Genomic DNA, 8,028 nt, shown 5'->3' with positions numbered 1-8,028 from the left:
AAAAATATAGGAAACTAATGCATCCCAAAAGCATTTCCAACAAAGCAAAGGCAGAGACTATCTTTACCAAAAAAAAAAAAAAAGGCAGAGAAGTGCAAAATTAAAATAAAAAACCTGCGCCTGAGAATTATGACCAAGCAATGACATGAAAATACCAAGATAAACAAGACAATTGAATATAAACAAGGGCCCCGAAAGCTTTATTAGTTTTATTCGGATCATCTCAAGATTCTCCTAAATACGAAAATTCAAGCTACACTATTAGAACTAACATAAAAGAAAAAGAAAATAAAAGATACAATAATCAAATAAATAGAGCTGAAATGTTTCGTTTATGGGATTTTCTTTTCTTTGAAGGCTTGTGAGCAATCCAGATCCCCTCACAATCTTCACGTCCATACATTGATTGTTCATCGTCATTCACATCCAGAGATTCCATATCTGGAAATACTTCATTGCGAATGTTGTCTCCAATACCATCATCAATGAAGTCATCATCTTCATTCTCATTATCATGATCATAATATCTCTGAGGAGTTGCTAGGGCAACTGACCATTTAGGATCAATCTGATCCGGTACATAGAAAACTTGCTTCACTTGAGAGGCAAAGACGAAAGAATCAAATTTGTACCCAATTCTACCAAGATCAACCAGTATAAAACCCAAGTCATCTACCTTGATGCCATTCTGATTCTCAACCCAATCACACTTGAATACTGGGAGTTTGAACTTAGTGTAATCAAGCAACCATATTTCGGTAATAACACCATAGTAGCAACTTTCTAAAAGGAGTGGATTTTTATCTCTTGCACTTGTTATCTACATTCCACTGGCAACTAAACTCACTCCACTATTCTGATTGACTCGTGGCGCATCACGATCCTTTGTGGAGAAACGACAACCATTAATCACATAATTGTGATATTTCAATACATGTATATGAGGACCTTGAGCTATCCAACGTAAGGTTTTCGAGACATTGTTACTAGGGATGCTCCTTTCATTTGAAACATGTGTTCTTTATAAAATTAGTTATGCTTATTAGAGTAGTAAATAAAAAATTCAAGTTGTTTAGTAACTCACCCTTTTTCTTAACCAATCACTAAAAGTACTAATATGTGCATCATGTAACCACTTTTGGCTTTTTGATTGACGGGGATGGTTTTTCCTTAAGTAGTTCATATGCTCCCTACAAATTATGAACACCAACTCTGGTTAGATATGACAGAAAAATTAGAAAAAAAAATTGAACTCCTCAAATGTATTTGAAATGTCATTACTCGATATAAGGTTCAACAACATTTGTATTGTGTAACACATAACCATGTGCTTCCTCTAAGGACTTCCGGCCGACAACTACCAAATCACCACCTGATGGAGGCTTTCCAGAAACAATCTCCTTGGCTGTGTTGCTTTCAACATGTGGAGTACCAACAACACCCAAATCAGATAAAAACTCACTACAAAACTCAATTGTTTCTTCTGCAATATAACATTCAGCAATGCAACCTTCTGGACGATTACGATTTCTTACATAGCCTTTTAAAACCTTCATGTACCTTAACAAAAAGAAAAGGAATATTGATGGAATTTCCTATATTTAACTTGGTATAATTTGAACTATAAATGATATTCGGCAAACTTACCTCTCAAATGGGTACATCCATCGAAAGAAAACTGGACCACAAAGTTGGACTTCTCTCACAAGATGTACGATTAAATGAACCATAATGTCAAAGAAAGATGGTGGAAAGTATTTCTCCAGAAGACATAATGTGATTACTAATTCTTTTTGAGTTTCACGTAATTTCTGCAAATCGACTACTTTCGCACAAATGGCATTGAAGAAGCAGAATCTAATAATTACATATCTCACATGCTTTGGCAACACAGATCTTATTGCCACCGGAAGCAATTGTTGCATCAGCACATGACAATCGTGGGATTTCAGACCACCTAATTTTAAATCTTCCATTGAAACAAGTGGCCTGAAATTAGATGAGTAACCTTCAGGAACTTTTAGCTCATGCAAGGTTTTGCAAACTCGTAATTTCTCCGCTTTGGATAATGTGTAACAAGCTGGTGGCAGTTATGTTCTCAATCCTTTTTCTTTCTGGTGCCAATTCCTTTCTCAAACCCATCTCCTTAAGATCACGACGAGAAGCAACCCCATCCTTCGTTTTCCCCTTAATGTTAAGCAAGGTCCTAATAATGCTATCACAAACATTTTTCTCAGTATGCATGACATCCAAGTTATGTCGGAGAAGTAAATGTCTCCAATACACAAGCCTGAAAAAAATCGACCTCTTCCTTCAACAACGTGTTACATCATCATGAACAATATTTGCTCTTAACCTTTTTGACTCGTCACTTTTGCCCCAAAAAGTTACAAGTGTTTTAACCTTCTTCCGTATACGCACACCGGTGAGTGGTGTTGGTGCGGATCGAAACTCACATTTACCATTAAATACCTTTTTTTGCTTTCGATACGGATGCTCTTCCGGAAGATATATTTTGTGAGCCATGTACACATTCTTCATGCAATGCTTCAATCTGCAAGAATCTGTGTGTTCACCACATATCGGACAAGCATAATAGCCGTTAACACAAGCACTGGAAAAATTACTAAATGCAGGAAAATCGTTAATTGTCCACAAGAGAATAGCCTTTAGTGTAAATTTTTGTCATTGGAAAGCATCATAAATCTTAACCCCTTTCTTCCACAATTTTTTCAAGTCCTCGATCAAAGGTGCTAAGTATATGTCAATGTCATTTCCAGGTTGATGTGGACCCGAAATCAACATTGTCAACATCATAAACTTCCTTTTCATGAAAAACCACGGAGGAAGATTATAAGTGACCAACACAACAGGCCAACAACTATATTTACTACTAAGAGAGCTATGTGGGTTGATTCCATTTGCCGAAAGTGCTAAGCAAAGGTTTCTTGGTTCTGCTCCAAACTCTGGCCACTTATCATCTACTAGCTTCCATGCGGGTGAGTCTGCTGGGTGACGTAGTTGCCCATCGACTTCTCTCTCATTGGCATGCCATGTTAAATTTTTCGCTGTCTCTGCTAATTGGAACATCTTTTCAAATCTAGGGATCGGTGGAAAATACCACAAAACTTTTGTAGGCGAACCATTACTTTGCTCAATCATATTATCCTTCAACTTATATCTTGAAAGTCCACATGTAGGGCATGTCTTTCTGCCACTAAACCCTTTCCGATATAGTATGCAATCATTGGGACACACATCTATCTTCTCATATTTCATTCCATACACTGCCAATGTCTTTTTAACCTCACGCATATTTTTGGGCAATATATTCTTTTCGCTTGGTTACATGTCTCTCATCATTTGTAACATCTTTGTGAAGCTTTTGTCGGACCACCCACTCTTCGCTTTCAGATTGAACAAGTTAACAGTGGTAGATAACTTCGTATACTTTGAACATCCTCTATACAAAGGTTCCTCAGCATCTTTAAGCAACTTCTTAATCATTTCAGGGTTACCCACATACTAATCTCGCGCGGCCTGAACCAATTTTGTTGTTTCAGCTTAGGGGTGATAATTTGGCCCTCAGGCCCTCAACCCGGCCCGACCCGGCCCTAAAAAATACGCATCAAAACCCTCAAAAGTTGGCCCTCACAGATTTGAGGGGCGGGCTGGCCCTGCCCTCATGCTTATTAGGGGCGGGCTAGGGTCTAGGTTCTGGAGCATAGGCCCGGCCCGCATTTGGCCCTTCCAAGCCCTCACTTGGCCCTCAATATTTTTTTTTTCCGATAAGATATATATATATATATTTTTTTTTACATTATATATGTAGGGTACCACAATTATCTCTATTTAAACTAAATATTTTCACTACAAATGATGTTTAATAATAGTAGTTTACCACATATCATATGGGGTATTTTGTAATTTGAGTAAAAGAGGTCAAATATAAAAAGAAAAGTGAACTATGATTATTTTGTGTAAACCCAAAATAGGGGTGATAATTTATGTATTATACTATATATTTGTGTAAACCCTAAAAGAAAACCACATTTTCTTGTTATTTTACATTATATTTATGTATTATATTATAATTATCTAAATTGTATAAAAAAATCATTAAATTAGTTTTCAATAGGGGATAAATTATAACATAATATAATATATGCACTTTTGTAGTTGATTTAATGATATGTATATAAGTCATACATAAAGCAAATCCAACCTAACAACATAGTTAAGTATGCAAAATGTAGATATTTTAAGAATATCATCTCTTCTACCATCTCTATCTTTTTTTTTTTCTAAAGATATAATAATTAGTTTTGTATACTTATATACATATTATTAAATCAATTACCAAAAAAAAAATCACAAAAAAATAGTAAACTAGTGAAGTATAATTAGATCGGGCCCGACCCGGCCCTCATTTGGCCCTCAAAAATGAGGGTCGAGAGGCGGGTTAAGGGCTTGAGTTTTCATGCTTGACCCTACTCGACCCGGCCCTCAATATCAAATAGGGGTGGGCTGACCCCCCTCAATCATGAGGGCTTTTATGGTTTGAGGGGCGGGCTAGCCCGGCCCGGCCCTTTTATTACCCCTATTTCAGCTGCATCCTCTACAGGCTCCCACTCAAAATGATGATGGGAAGGCTCATCTGTATCCATATACGAGGGAGCTGCACTTGTTGTTCTTTCCCCATGCCATGTCTATGTAATATAACTTTGGCACATGCCATTGAAATACAAATGATTTTTAACGTCGAGTTCCATCAATTTCTTGACATTCCTGCATAGTTTGCATGGACATCGATAGGATTTCCCTCACCAAAGGGCCCCGCAAAACTGTAGAAAATTCTGAACCCCTACTTGGAATTCAATAGATAACTTATCCTTGGACATCCAACCCTTATCCATTTTGAATGTGTCAAAGAGTAATCTGAATGTAAAATGGTATTGTTGTTCAGTTAACAAAGTAATCAAAAGGCATTTTTTAATCCCCCACAAATATGCCAGATATGAAATCTAACAAGAACACTACATGACCAGGCTTTATTTCTAATAAAACATTAATAATGCTACGTATTATATGGTCAGGGGTTGCTCGGTACTAGCTATTTAATACATACAGACAAATAACGAGGTGAACAAACTAGAATTCATGCGTAACCATGTTACTTCTTCATTTTATAGCTTAACTAGACGTACAAAAACAGGTTTTCCTCTTTTTTAGGTAAAACTATATATCAACATCATTGAAAGTAAAACCTATGCTATGAGAATCAAAGTTAACTTACTGAATTAATAGTTATTCATGCATATACACAATAAAGTAACAATACTTGAATTCAATAGTGCAACATTTTAAGTGAGTAACAACTAAAACTATAAATGTATGGACTATTGACCAATAAAAAAATGGTTGTACTATCCAAAAACAAAGGTGCATAACAGAAAACATGTTTCCTCACACTCATGTACACAAAACAAAATTGATAAAGTCATATACACATGAACAAAGGTTAACCCAAAAAGATTAAACTTAATCAGATAAAGAAGATAGAAGTGTACCAACTCTAAAAGCAACCCAAGTTGGAGCGAAGCAATCAGGACCTTCTCTTGTCCAATTCGATTCTAACAAGGACTGGCCGGGAAGTGATAAAAGATCTGCAAATAAATAAATAAAATGTTTAGTCGCTAATTCACTACTCAGGATATAACAATGGCAATAAACAAGATGAAAAAACAAGAGTGAACCTATTTACAATTGAGAAAGCATATCAAATGGTTCTACTATCCAAATACAAAATTTCATGACGAAAACCTTGCATTCTCAACTTACGTAAAACCAAGTTGCAAGGGCAGAAGTCTACCCTGAAAGCTAAACTTATGAGGGTTGCAATTTTAACAGATTGCAATAAAGTAACATAGATTGCAAAGCTATGAATTACCAAGCAAAATGCAGTTTACCAAGACCACATAAGAATACTAAGGGGTTGTGCAAAAGGTAGCTTTCGACATTTAAAAGTAGTATTTGACTTTGGGTGGCCAGAACTCTAAATTATCAGGTGACTGACCATTTGTACATCAATGCCTCATTGCTTCCACTAGCAGCCAATGTTTCTGTTAATCATGTTATTAGACACAAAGTTCGCTTCGTCTTATGGAGGGCAACTCGTTAACAAGCTTATCGATAACGCTATTTCTTCTAATACTACAGGGCTGGATCTATTCTTAACTCCGATGGGTGTTCTGAAAACTAGAAGTTCAAATACCAAGGAAAAGGCACAGACGAACTGGAAATAGAATGAATGATTCTTATTTTAAATAATGAAGACAAAGCCAGCCGGTGGAATAAGTTCAATTCTGGTTAATCGGAAGAATCTGCTTGGTCTCATACTCTCATCAGCTATTTGTGTGCAATCATGTTACCTTAAATAATAGCACTAGATTGATATAGTCATAGATACAAGAAAAAAGCTCGCTACGTACAAGAAGGCCTTATCTGAAAAAAAAAGATAAGAGTAATACCTGCTCAAAAGCAAATCAAGTTGAGGCAGGATGACCAGAACCTCCTCAAATCCAATTTGTTTTAACAAGGAATGAATAGCTGATGGAAAAACTGCAAATCAGTTTATAAAGGTTAGGCACTAACTTATTTATACATGAATTTTCAAAAATCTAACTAGTTTTGAACACTATATAATCTCCTAGCTTAATCTAAGATCATTTTAGTACCTAAAAACCCAGAAAAGTTGTTGAACTGCTGTGGAGTTTAAATGGGTAGTGGAAATTGTTTCTGAGTCGTTGGTGCGAGAGGTGAAGAGAGGGCAAAATACACGGATAGTGGAGAGCGAGATAGCTGGGATTAAAAATACACGAAGAGATATATAGTGGAGAGCGAGATAGTTAGCGAGATAGTTGGGATTAAAAATACACAAAGAGATAGCAGAGAGCGAGATACTTGGGATTAGAACGGCAGTTGCCATTATCGTGAGTTCGTGATATTCCTGAGCTAGAGAGTACTGTAGAGCGGGATTTCAATTTTTTTTTTACTTCTATTTTTTTTGGGATTTCTGTTTTCTTTAATTTATTCCGAGATATTTGGTATAATAGCTATTATATCATTTTAGTGACGAGATATTTGGTTTAATATCAATTATATCAGTTCAATGTGAGATAAATTAAATTTCCTATTATATCAGTTCTAGAATGGTGAGATAAATGAAATTTCCTATTATATCCGTTCCACAATGGTGAGATAAATGAAATTTCTTATTATATCAGTTCCTATCCACCAGTGGTAAAATCCATATATTTTATCTCGGTTAAGTAAGAGGCGAGATAACAGATTTATACTCAGAGTTAGTACCTAAATTACAGGACATATTATCTCATTTACAGGACATATTATCTCTCTTATCAGCAGAACCGAGATAAGGCTAATTTTAGAACCGAGATAAAAACCCTTTTTTTTAGTAGTGCTATAAGCCTCTGAGGCTCCTTTACTAAATAAACTACCCCCAGTCATTATATCAAAAACCTCTTTATGGTGATTATAGGGGAAATTCTGAGTATCTCCTGATCTTCCTTTGTGCCTTGTGATCTAGAAGCCTTTGCTGAATAGAGAAGGGATAAAATGATGGTGAGTTTAGGGTTGAACCATCTGACAGCTGCCTACGTATCTCCTTTGTTAATTAGAAGAATCAACCCTATTTTTTGTAGTTCCTAAGAGCGAATCTCTATGGCTTATATAGGAAGGGCGACGAGAGTCCTAGGATTAGGGCTGTCCTCACCGCTTGTGAGTTCCCTTCCATCTTTAGACTCTGCCTTTCTATTAGGATTCCTCTTCTTATGGAAGTCTGAATCTAGACCATATCTTATGAGAGATAAGTTTCATTGTTGATCATAATGTCCCATCGTGTATGGGAAGATTATATCTAAAAGGTAACTCCTAAGATATGTCATCACGATTCCTTTCTTATCATCAAAGATCGGATCTTCGTTTCTTACGTTCAGAACCTGCTTA

General features: G+C 36.1%; 1 pseudogene; it reads right to left on the bottom strand.

Annotated features, from left to right (window-relative positions):
• Nucleotides 1-304: 304 nt before the first annotated feature.
• On the bottom strand, nucleotides 305-3,315 carry LOC147504863 (uncharacterized; annotated as a pseudogene).
• Nucleotides 3,316-8,028: the final 4,713 nt, after the last annotated feature.

This window comes from Coptis chinensis, chromosome 4, assembly GCF_015680905.1.
Source record: "Coptis chinensis isolate HL-2020 chromosome 4, ASM1568090v1, whole genome shotgun sequence".
Classification (NCBI taxonomy): Eukaryota; Viridiplantae; Streptophyta; class Magnoliopsida; order Ranunculales; family Ranunculaceae; genus Coptis; species Coptis chinensis.
The sequence above is the reverse complement of the archived record's forward strand: the minus strand, read 5'-3'. Positions and strand labels throughout refer to the sequence as shown.